The sequence below is a fragment of the Cucurbita moschata genome, unplaced genomic scaffold (genome assembly GCF_002738365.1).
Source record: "Cucurbita moschata cultivar Rifu unplaced genomic scaffold, Cmos_1.0 Cmo_Scf00046, whole genome shotgun sequence".
NCBI lineage: Eukaryota > Viridiplantae > Streptophyta > Magnoliopsida > Cucurbitales > Cucurbitaceae > Cucurbita > Cucurbita moschata.
In genome coordinates this window covers 1,307,440-1,320,943 of record NW_019268562.1, presented here as the reverse complement: position 1 = coordinate 1,320,943, position 13,504 = coordinate 1,307,440, and the positions used below count along the sequence as shown (strand labels likewise).

At 36.5% G+C, this 13,504-nt stretch overlaps 1 non-coding gene across 1 annotated transcript; it reads right to left on the bottom strand.

Annotated features, from left to right (window-relative positions):
* Positions 1 to 3,536: 3,536 nt before the first annotated feature.
* Positions 3,537 to 3,608, bottom strand: TRNAP-AGG. Its single transcript has one exon. It is a non-coding gene; the product is annotated as a tRNA-Pro (tRNA).
* Positions 3,609 to 13,504: the final 9,896 nt, after the last annotated feature.

Here is a 13,504-nt window from a genome sequence, read left to right as displayed (position 1 = left end):
GGAGCATATGGATCCACTCAATCGATGAACACTCAAACCAAACTCGCCCATCCTTTTTGGCACAGGGATGCGAGAACCAATCCGAGTAATCTACAGTGGGGAGACCCCTTAAAGCAACAAGCGAGAATGGCTAGGTTGGTAGCAGGGTTATTGAAAAGGCGAGCATGAAAAGATGGATCGCGTAAACGTCCCTGTAAGCAGCTTCATTCTTTCTTGATCTATGAACCGACTCTATGAAAAAAATCAGTCTTTCGGCAGAAAGTGTGACTGTTGGGTATGGATAAGCAGAACCTCTTGGTTCAGGGGAAACCGGAGATGTTGGCTAAGAAAGCTAAGCAGGAAAGTTTAGGATGAACAAAATGCACATACAAATTGATTGACATGATCCCTCTCCCTCTCTCTTTGGCTAGTTGGGTAGTTGCACGATAAGCGGGAAAGCATACCAGGTAGGGAAAGAAAGGCTGCTCGATCTCTTGTAAGGCCAACCCTCAACAGCGAGCTCACCAGGCAATGCTATAAGTCCGATAGAAGTTCAAGGTTTCATTTACTACGGATCAGAAAGCTCTTGGAAGAGTTAACATGAAATGAGAAATACATTCGATTACGGCAACTAATAGATAGCAAACTTTTTGGTAGAAACTGAATGATCCCTTGGCTCGAGCAAGAAAAGGAAAAGGTAGTCGTACTCCTACCTTTTCCGTCGGACGATAGGAAAGTTTGAGTTGAAGGATTGAATCACACCTGATAAGGGCTTAGGAGGTTTCTCCAAACGTATAAACAAAAAGAGGAAGCAACCAGTCCTAAAGAGGATACCGATACGCATGCATTCTCGAATGGAAGAACCTAGCTGAATCAAATCAAGGGTCCTAACCTAGTTCGACTGACCTTCTTTGGCTGGCCCCCGCCCCTTGTAACAAGGTCAACGCGTACATGCTTTTTCCTTTCGTTTAGCAAGATAGCTTACCAGCTCTTTCGGATCATAGTAGCAGTATGAAAAGTGGAATCCTCATCCTGAATTGTGTCCGCATTGCCATATGAATCGACCTCGGCCAAACCAAGAGCTCTTATTTTTTCTTTAACGAAAGCAAATCTAACAGTTTCGATAAAACCAACATCTTTTAAAGAAAGGAGTCGCTCTGCCTTGATCACTGTGGACATATGTAGCTCCCGCTTTATCTTTGCCTACTGTGAAAAGGAAAGTTCCCTCACGATATGCCCTCCCAGCTCCCGAACGTCTTTCTATCAATTGAGAGAGGTATAGAATAGTACAACAAATCAACAAGACAAGAATGGACTCATATGATGGGCGGTCCAAGAAGCGACTTCATTTGTGTTATACGCCAAGGAAATGATCAAGGAATTCTCTATACACGGCTGAGAGATGACCGTATTGTTGCACATCCTGAATAAAGTACGGTAGGCAAGTGAAGCTTTTGAAAATGAAAGCGTGTAGAACTCAGATCCATTTTCTCTTCGATTCGTAAACTTCAGATCTGATCTTCCTTTTGTTTTCGGGTGACTGAGAGAGAATTTAGGCTTGGTGTGCATTCGATTTGGTCAACAATAAAGTACAAAGCGGATTGATTAAATGGGCTTGAAGTTCCATTATCGTTAGGTCGAAGATCTCTACTAGGTTTAGTGCACTTTGGTAGTTGCGAATGTTGTCATAATCGAATGTCTTTCTCATTCGACATTCTCTCTTACCAAGCACTCATACTCGCCAGGGTTGAGGAGACAGTCCGTGAGCTAATTGGGTTTCGAGATTGCGTATACGTGAAAAGAGCTCGCTTTCGACTTTCTTCTCGGCGTTTTGTGCCCGGTTCTAGTTCAGGAAAGGGTCTGATCTCTTTCATTGGAGCACATTGATGCCGAAGGAGTATTCGGAACCGGTGGAGAGGCTATGATGACTTCAGGCTATTCAAATAGCATGACCGATACCACAAAGAAAGGGTATCTAAGTCACACTAGTGGAATAGCTTTTTCATAATAATTATCTCGTTATATGATACCAAAAACCTGCCTGATGACTAATAAGGTAAGGGGTTTTAAAAGACAACAGAATGATAATTCTACGTGTGATAGAAAAGGAGATCTTCGTTATTTTTTTTTAGTGTGCGCGGTTCGCCTACCTTCCTGACCACGGATAGGCTATGGGGCTTTGCACTTCTGCCCCTGAGAATACCACATCAATGTGACAGGATTCGAACCTATGGCTCTTTGAAACTTCTTCATTGGTTATTTGGGCGCATCTTTTTTAAAAGGATTGTGACAACAGATGACCTATGTGACGACAGTGGACAACATGCCTGCCTTCCTAACCACGGATAGACTACGGGGCTTTGCACTTCGGCCCCTGAGAATACCACATCAAGGTGACAGGATTCAAACCTATGGCTCTCTAAAACTTCTTCATCGGTTATTTCGGCGCATCTTCCTTAAAAGGATTGTGACAACAGATGACCTATTTGACTGAAAAGTTCCTAGAAAGAATACAGTTCTAGGATTGTGACAACAGATGACCTATTTGACTAAAAAGTTCCTAGAAAGAATACAAGAACAATTAGGATTGTGACAACAGATGACCTATTTGACTGAAAAGTTTCTAGAAAGAATACAATAACAATTAAGATTGTGACAACAGATGATCTATTTGCCTGAAAAGTTCCTAGAAAGAATACAAAAGTTCCTAGAAAGAATACAAGAACAATTAGGATTGTGACAACAGATGATCTATTTGCCTGAAAAGTTCCTAGAAAGAATACAAAAGTTCCTAGAAAGAATACAAGAACAATTAGGATTGTGACAACATATGACCTATTTGACTGAAAAGTTCCTAGAAAGAATACGAAAGTTCGTAGAAAGAATACAACAACAGATGACCTATTTGACTGAAAAGAATACAATAACAATTAAGATTGTGACAACAGATGATCTATTTGCCTGAAAAGTTCCTAGAAAGAATACAAAAGTTCCTAGAAAGAATACAAGAACAATTAGGATTGTGACAACATATGACCTATTTGACTGAAATGTTCCTAGAAAGAATACAAAAGTTCGTAGAAAGAATACAACAACAGATGACCTATTTGACTGAAAAGTTCAGAAAGAATACAAAAGTTCAATACGAAAGTTCGTAGAAAGAATACAACAACAGATGACCTATTTGACTGAAAAGTTCAGAAAATACAAAAGTTCTTAGAAAGACTATCTTTATTCTCCCAAGAATATGTTTAATTCTCTATTCTCGGTTAAAAACCACATTTTAAATCATATTATCTTCCATAATTCATTTTGATAAAATATTGTTGGGGGCATTTTGAGAATCGAACTTAAGACCTCTCACACCCAAAATGATAATTCATACCACTTATTAGACCAAATGCCCTTATTATGGACTATATATTAAGGTACTTATGGAATGTATCTATTTACAAGTGTAAGTTTTAGTTTGATAGCTCCATTTGAGACTACACAAATAAATACAAATAAATGATGAATTGCTTTCTCTAAGGCTGATCTTTTGAGAAATGAACATAGGGGCATTCCGAGAATTGAACTCGGGACCTCTCGCACCCTAAGCGAGAATCATACCACTAGACCAAATGCCCTTTCTAAAAAAATTGCAACATTTTTAACTCCTACTCAATATATTTTTTCTCTCAAGTTTGAAATCTATTTTCTTGAGCGGTTGTTGGACTATAAAATAAAAAGTTGATGGTTATTATTTTACTTGTAAGTAAGGCATGTAATGTTGAATTGTTCTAATATGCAAGTGTTATCGAATAAACTACAACCCAAAAAATTTGTTTCTTAGCATAATATGAATTTAGTTGCAGAGTTATTAGGAATAAGATGGAGAAAGAAATTTTCTTTAAAATAATAAACAGACCCAAGTCCATCGTTGTTGTTGTCTAATTGTGATTTTGCAAAAAGCTTAACTAGTATGAAATATCAAGGTAAATCAAGAATATATCCTACACGTCATTCAAAATGACAATAAAATGGAGTTAAATTGAACGCAGTTTTAGTTTCATGTCTAGCATAATTGTATTAATGATATTAAAGAGAACTTTGTGTTTTATTAGAAGAGACCAACTTCCTTTAAGATACTATGAGTTTAAACTACTTCCATTGTAATTTCAATCACTCCACAATGATTACAAATTTAGGGCTGGCTAATTGGACATCAATTATCAACTTTAGGTTATAATTTAGGTAGTAGCCATTATAATATTAATGAGCATAAGAGTTACAATTCTTTCATGGACCATATGTGTTATAGTTAAATGAATATATATATATATTATGTATGTCGAGGTTTGGGTAAATCACAACGTAGTAAGGATACAGGAAAGATGAACAATTCTTTCATGGACCGATGCAAAATATTTTAACATCCTTTGGCATCAAGATACAGGAAAGATGAACGCCGTCAAATTGGAAGCTTTGCCTGTCTTAAGAGTCACAATGAGAACTCTAATCAAGCAGGAGCCTTGGACTAGGCAAATTGTTTAGTGATAGTTGAAATGGATAACTTCGACGTCGTGTCAGGAATGAACGTCCTACTTAAACAAAAAGTCATTTACATGCCCCTAACAAAATGTCTAGTAGTAATGGAGTCTAACCCGATGATCATTTAGAAAAACATCCATCAACCAAGAGGGTTGAAAATGATGTCGATACTACAGTTGAGAAAGAATCATAGCCATGATGAATCTACGTTTGCTGCTACTGTTGTAATTTAAAAGGGGAGCTCGAGTGAGCCAACCACAATAGAAACCTCGTTGCCACTACATGAACACCACGACGCAAAACAAGGTCAGATAATGGATTTATCCCCACCAGAAGAGACAAAAACAAGGTCAGATACTGAAGAAGGGAAACAGAAACAAACCACTGAGGCAACACATTTTCACACGTAAATATCATCTAGACGGATGAAGAGAAGGGTCAGTCGGAAGCGTCAACCACAATAATTTCAAGAAAAATAAAGAGTTCATATAAGTTAAGTTCAAATAAACTTCGAGTTCAAAGCAACAAGAACCAAAAACTAGTGTGAAAATACTATGGACTAGTTAAAGTTATCCATAAGATTATGAAGACATCATATAGAATCCAATTGCTCTTATGGATGCGGACTAACCTTGTTGTCCACGTTAGTAACTTGAAACGTTATTATTTCGACCAAGAAAACATCAAGCAGAAGCAGGTGGTATGACGTCATACAAATAAGAAAAAAGTTTCAAGCGAAGAAAGTAGGAAAGACACGAACAGAGAAGACATGAAGACTCAACAAACCGAGAAGTGATTTTCAACAGCACTTAGTAGGTTGGAAGAGACTCCTCATTATGAGATCAGCTGGAAGCGCATTGAGAGACCTAAAGTCAGCCTCATCCAATAAATTGTGTGGGGGCAGATGTCACAGTCATGCTTGCCCAAGGCGTGTTGCTTGGGGTTGCATGTGGCATGTCTTAGCCATTCTTGTAAACGATTTGTTGTCCAAGGCGGTTATTTAGGCAATGTTATTGTTTACCGATTATTTGGGCGACACGCCTTGAGCAATCATGACCGTCACAATTGGCTAAGACATTTGTTGTCCATATGTTATTGTTGTCCAAGAGACTCCTCATTATGAGGTCATGATTGGCTAAGACATTTAAAGAAGTTTTACCTAGGGCAACTTCTATCACAATCCTCTTCTCGCTCTCTGAAACTTCTTTAAATGTTATTGTTCACTGGTTATTTGGGCGCATCTTCCTTAAAAGGGTTGTGACGACAGATGACCTGGGTAAAACTTCTATAGGGAGATCAGTGCAATAGAGAATGTGTGTCCCTTTCCTGACACCTTCAGTGGACAACATAATAAAGAGTTCCTAGAAAAAATATCATAGAACAATTTGTGTAATGCCTTTGAAGTTAGGCTCGAGGCTCTATCTTATCTCCAAAGAATATGGTTCATTCTCAATTCACATAAAAATTATGCAATAGAAAGTGGTACCCTCATCTTCTTTTACAAAACTTTCTCAAGTCCTCATGGAATGATTTGAAAGTGGTACCCTCATCTTCTTTTATAAGACTACCTCGGCCTTCATAGAATGGTTATGCTATGTTGATTCTTAGGGAAGGGAGTAGGAGTAAGAGTAGATGACTGTTTATGGTCCAAGTCCCAAAAAAGTAAGTCTTTATGTTAAGAAAGGATAGGAATCCTCATAGTTCCCAAGATATGAAGAGAATCATACATACACAAATTTCCTTTGTTTGTTTATTTCCCTTTTTTTTCTTTCCAAATATCCATCTGAATTACTTCTTGGTTCGAGGTTTAAAAAAACCTATTTCAAATCTTATTATATTGCATGCTTCAATTTGATATAATTGTTGAGGGCATTTTGAGAATCAAACTCGAGACCTCTCGCATCCGAAGTGAGAATCATACCACTAGACCAAATGCCTTGTAGTGGATCTATCTTTTATGCGCCTCAATATTTGAAATTTGTCCACATGTTTTTGTTTCAACTCTAGAAATAGAAATGATATCCATAGAAATACATAATTTTACAGTACAAATAAGAAAAACTCGTGATCAAGTTTTAGATAAAAGTAGGAAACATGTTGATAGATATAAAAATAAATTCAAGTTCTTTCTCTGGCCTAATTATCAATTGGAAGATTTAGCTGATATGAATGGTTATTGGTTTGATACCAATAATAACAGTCATTTTAGTATGCTAAGGATCCATATTTGTCCATGAAAATTAGTTAATGCTATATTTTTCTTATATTGGCCATAATATCTCTCAACCAAATGCATTAGTTGAAAATGTATTTAATATTTTTCTTTTGTCCTTTTCTTTTTTCCAATGGTCTTATGTCTCCATTCCATTTGAAAATTGATATTTTGTTTGGTAATTTTAAACTCATTATTTTTGTTTGTTCATTCCACCTAATTTGTAAAAAAAAAATATATACCACTAGACCAAATGCCTTTACAGTAGATCTATCATTTTTAGTTGCCCGTGTGTATATGTTTTCCGCACCTCAATATATGAAATTTATCCAACCTCAATATATGAAATTTATCCACATATTTTTGTGCTTTAGAACCTACTACTATTGTCATGTTAACTTCACATGGTCTATCGCACAGTTGAAGCAGCATTGCCACTAGAGCCCATGCATTCCTTTGGGATAGATATGTTAAAAATTACCCCATTTGATAACTATTTTGTTTTTTTGTTTTATTTCAAAATGATGTGCTTTATCCTTTTATAAAAAAAAAAAAAAGAAAAGAAAAGAAAAGAAAAGAAAACATTTGAATTTTAAGCAAAATTTCACACCCAACTAAGTTTTTGAAAAATATTTTTATTTATTTATTTTTCTTTATTTTAGTTTTCCAAACATAGATTGATATGGAGTGGCTAGTTTTCAAAACTACTATTTGCTACAATTGAACAATATTTATATTGTAAAATGGGATTCACTTCCTTTATGTAGTTTCTTTTTATTACTATGTTTAGTTCTATCTCATGTTACATCATTTGTGTTTACTTCTTTTTATACAAAAGTTCACAGTAATTAATAAATCCATGTGCTTAATACATTCCCTACAAGAATAAGTAGAAGGTTGAGAATTTCACTCAACCACACAATGTCAAAGCATGACTGCATGGCTCACACGCGATGCTCGGATTTCCAAGGGGAACTTCTCAACTTGGGGTATTTATAGTCTCCACAAAAAAAGTTAGTGGCTGGGATTTAATCTCGATCCCCTTATATCTCCAAAAAATACGAAGTCAATTTGACAATTCTACCATTAAAAATTTTATCAAATTAAAAATAAATAAAGTTTTTTAACAACTCATGTAATGATGCTTGCAACTTCATTTGCTCCTTCAACTGTGTAAATATTCACTTCTGAAGCTCCAAATAGTCCTTCCTCAATTTTGTTTCTCAATTGTCTCCTTCCCCTTTTTATGCAATGTTTTGATCCCATTTGCCTTACTTGTGGCTGCTTTACTCATAAAAATATTAGAATGAATAGAAAGCAAATCAAGACGCGTAAGCGGATTAAATCCGTAAGCAACTTCAAAAAGAGAACAATGATTGGCAAACATTCGTCCCAAGACTTAATATTCTTACAAATAATAGCCCTAAGCAATGCTCCCAGTGTTCTATTAACCACCTCAGTTTGCTCCTTAATCTGAAGATGACATGTAGTTGAAAACAATACTTTGTTACCCAATTTATGACTTAATATTCTTATAAATAATAGCCCTAAGCAATGTTGCTGATATTTTATTAACTACCTCAGTTTGCTCGTAGTCTGAGGATGACATGTATTTGAAAACAATAATTTGGTACCCAATTTATCCACCATACTTTCCAAAAGTGACTTAAAAATTTAACATCCCTATCATTTTCTGTGTGCAGCAAACATTGGCAACATTGACTACAAAACTATAAACATCGTGCTTCATGGCAAAGGTCATATGGATCGTGATAAGCATTTTCTCCCATATCTTGGTTTCGCTAACTAAAGTTTTCCAATAACTCCAAAACTCCAAAACTCCATTATCTTATATAACCTCTTGGGATAAGGATTCATATAACATTTCATAAAATAAGATCTATTGATGAATTTAATAACATTTGAAGGTCATCTAGGTCATGAACCGAAGGTAAATTACCTTAGGGGCATTATGGTCATTTTACACATTTCTTGGTTTACCCACTTATCCTTATCCAATGACCACCAAATTTCATATCTAACCTCAACATAATATAATATGCTCAGTATTAAAATTTGATATGCAGTGGAGCTCATTAGTGGGTTATTTTAACGTTACTTAAATCTCGAGCTATTTGATCGGTTCAGGGTCTTAACTCACGATTCTTTGGGTTTTGCTTACATATATCCTTAATTCATACTTGGTTTAGGGTTCATATGAAAATCCAAGCAATTTCTACAAGTATTTCTTAACAAAAAGTCTAAGGTGAGACGTCCATTCTTAATTCAGGGTCTTAACACACGATTCGTCGACGTTTGGGACGTCCATTCTTGAGCTTCCAGTATCTGAATTACTTCAAATTTCCTTCGACGTACTCCTTATTGTGTCTAGTTTCTGAAACCATAAGATTTTATATGAGAATCGGTTTGGAATGGGGTTAAAATTGAGAAAACCCGAGAAAATGTCAAATTTTGAGTTGACTTGGACAGTTCAGTTGAACTGGCCATATCACCGTTTTCTTCCTCTGAACAGGAAGCAGATGTGCATTTTTCGCGTCGCAGCCATCTGAAACTCGGCCTGTACAGCCACATTTACAGCGTTTCTTTCCTCGATTTCTTCGTGAAACTTAAAGATGGGTATTACAAGGAATGGCTAGGGATTTGATTTGATACCTTCTCGTGGATCGTAGCCTAAGATATTCGCTTCCAAAGTTCATCCAAAATCTTATTTATCGCTGGAGATAAAATAAAGGATTTCTTATTGGGTAGCCGATTCTAGGGGTTTCAAGGCCCTATTTCTTCATTGAACCTCTTCCAAATACTTTCTTCAGGCTAAAGGAATTTGGTTGGAGGAACGTCTTTGAGTGTAAGACCTTAATTTCCAAAAATTTTTCTCGGTATGCAACTCACTCGAAACGCCAGATTTTCGATCTCTTGGGTAGCTTGTTCTACGATGTTTCATCTCTCGATTCCTTCATCAAGTTTACTCAACTTCTTCCTTTGAAGCCAGGGGAATCCTTAATTTGAAGGAAAAGAGATCGTAGATAGGAATTCGACTCTTATTCCCAATTTAATTTCGAAACCTATTTCTATCAATTCGACACGTTCTCGAGGTTATTTTTCTTCGTGGTCTTCTATGGAATCATTCCTTGGAGGTGCAGAAACTGATTGGGACCATTCTTGCTCGACGAATCATCATGTATCCTCGGATTGGATTTTCAAGTTTTTCATGAAGTTCTTCAATGGCGGATTGAATTGGGGGAATGGTTTCTAGGCACTTTCAGCACTCTATTCCTTCATAGAACTTATGGGTAATCTTGTTGAGAAACGGTAGGAATAAGTTCGAAGAGAAATGGTGGAGGATTGCTCTCGAATTTGTAAGAAATCTGAGAGTAGGAGACCCATAATCTAAACGTTTATTGTCTTCGATTGGGGGATCGACCTTTCTCGATTCTTATTCCGTATTGTTTCTCCTACTTCAGACTTTATAGGAGGAGCTTAAACCGACATTGAGAGCTCCAGATTCTTCGTTATTTAGAAGTTTGAAGAGAAATGGTGGAGGATTGCTCTGGAATTTGGAAGAAATCTGAGAGTAGGAGACCCACAATCTAAACGCTTATTACCTTCGATTGGGGATCGACCTTTCTCGATTCTTATTCCGTATTGTTACTCCTACTTAAGACTGTATAGGAGGAGCTTAAACCGACATTGAGAGCTCCAAAATCTTCGTTATTAAGAGATCGAACTTTCTGGATAATTTTTCAGAGATATCAACTCCAATCATATCCTTATCGACCTTGGCTTTGAATACTAGTCGTTGGATGTGATGATCCGTGCGTGTTCGTGAGATCATATCAAAGTTTGGAGGAGATCCGATGGTTAAAATTTGAGTCGAAGGATTTTGCTCGGATTGTCACGGTAGATGCTCTGATTCTAATTATAGTGGCATTTATGTAATTGTCCATTCTTCTAGGGGTATTTTGGTAATTTGCCACTTTCCGAATATTTTATTATTATTTTTCTCGAAAAATCCATAATTTTTCTACAAATTCCTCATCGCTTCTTTATCATTTTTCACTTATTTTGAATCTTGAGATTCCTTCTAGATAAGGAATTACAAATCCGGAAAGATTCTTGATAATTGATAAAATGACTTTTTTTCCCTTTTCATTTACTTTTTCCTTTCCCATCCTTTTCAGAGGCCTTTTAACTCCTTGAAATGACTTGTTAGGGTGAGTGACTTGACTAAGTCCTTTGTTCTTGCTTAATCCTTTAAGAGATAATTTTCTTCAATTTTTGGGTGTTAAATATACATATTCGTTACAAACACAAAATAAGAAGCAGACTCAAAAGAAGAACAAAAAATACTAGATTAAAATAGAAGTTAGTCCATGGCCCACACTCCAAAGTCCACTCTCATCCACGACCAACTCTTAGTTACTTGAAAAAAACATAATAAATATGGAGTGCGTAAAACTTAGTAATTAGCCTACTAGTAGGTTCTTAATCATGACCTTAAGCTAGGATATTACTTCTTGTTATGTTTTCAGGATCTTAGAACTTAGAGGTCATCGTTTCATGTATCATATACTGATCCTGAAAACCTTCCCCTAAAATAACCTTCAATTTTCTCCCCATGAACACATGAATGGTGTCGTCATAATCATGTAATCCTACTGGTAAATCGTTGTGCAGGACATCTCGTTTAGCCAATGGGAAAGGTAGGCCTATCATAACATCCAGCTCATGATACATATTGCAGGACATCCTACCTAAAGAGGAATAGGGGCCTTTTAGAACACATCGTCAGATAATGGTTACTTCTAGATATGGATCCTAGCAACTTATTTAGCATGTTATTCACATAGTTCTAGGTACTTGGTACATGGATTATTGATGAACCTAGGTTTATACATAATGTCATGGGTTAGGCTTTAGGAGTTGAGGTTTTAGCTTAGGAAAACATTAGAGGGTAACCTAATGTGGACTAATTCGTGTGAAAACCTACTAGCACTTTGAGGACCTCTTTCCTTCACCAAACTTATGGGTAAACTTATTTAGAAGGTACAGGAACAAATTTAGAAATGAACAGTGGACTATAGTTCTCAAATTCGAGGTAAACCCATGAACACGATACCCCAAAACAAAAAACTTGTATCTCTCGATTGGGTACTCGATTAAGATTGCTTCTTGCCCCTAATAGTCTACCCTAATTGATAATTTATAGACGGATTTTCCACTATCATTGAAACGTCTAGAATTTCTATAATTTCATTCTTGATTTTTCTGAATCTTCTGCCAGAAAAGTCTTCTCCGATCGGATCCTTCCTTTTTTAAGCACCTTGTAATTCTTATTGTATAAAAAATTTAATGATTCGGGAAGTTTATAAAAATTAGAAAAAGTACCATTTTCTTAATGTTTTCTTTGCTTCTAGATACAACCTAGTAGGGATTATACACTGTCTCTTATTGGAGACCTTGAGTGTTGCAAATTCTCCTCTCCTTTGAAAACTTTCAGTCATCGAAAGTGCTTATTCTAAAATAGGTTAGGGTACAAAAGGTTCTTATTTGCCTTTTGTTTCCCAAGTGGCTTCTTCTACTCTATGATTCTTCCGTAGGACCTGAACGAGAGAGATTTCCTTGTTTCTCAGTCATTTGACTTTCTTGTCTATTATTTGAATCGGGTCTTCTTTATACGTTATGTCATCTCTCAAGAAGAGAGTTCCATGAGCTAGTACGTGCGAATGATCTAGGGTATACTTCCGTAGTATGGATACATGAAAGATATTATGTACTGCAGACAAGTTTGGGCATTGCCCGATTCTATAGGCCACAGATCCAATTCTTTCTAATATCTGAAAGGGTCAGATAAACTTAGGGCTTAGCTTCCCCTTTTTACCCTACCTGAGCACCCTTCTCATGGGGTGCTACCTTTAGGAATATATGATCCCCTACCAACAATTCCATGTCCTTGCGCCTTAGGTCTGCATAGCTTTTCTCTCGGCTTTGTGCGGTTTGTATCCTAGCTTTAATCTTCTGGACTGCGGTGTTGGTAATTTGCACCAGCTTTGGCCCAATAGTTGTCATTTGCCCCCCTTCTTCCTTAAAGATAGGGGATCAAAATCTTCGTCCATAAAAAACCTCATATGTGGCCATTTGTATGGTGGCTTGGCAAGTATTATTATAAGCGAATTTCATAAGGGGTAGGTACTTATCCCAGCTTCCTGCAAAACCCATCACATATACCCTCAATATGGCTTCCAATAATTGCTTGAGCATTTCTGTTTGACCATCTGTTTATGGGTGGAATGTCATACTATAACTGCGTACCCAATGCCTTTTGTTGAATTTTCCAGAAGCGAAGATTTGAAGATTTGAAGCGTACCCAATGTTTGACCATCTGTTGGGAGAGCGTCAGACTGAAGATTTAAAGGTAACGTGTTTGATCTCCACGTTCACCGCACTTTATTCTAGTTGCATAACCCGACTATTCAATCTAAAATTAGTCATTGTTCCTTTCTGAAATCTCAATGAATTATCATAAATACCTAACGTGTTATAGTTCACCGCACCCTATACAAGTTGGATAACTTGAATATCTTATTAAAAATTAGTGATTATTTCTATTTAAAATTTCAATGAAGTAGCGAAAATACCTTTACTGATGAATTTTCCTTTTTAGCATTAGTGTGGATAGTTCAGTTGAGAGAGTGTTAGATTGAAGATTTGAAGGTCTCGTGTTCGATCCACGTGAACCATGCATGCACAATTTGACTATTC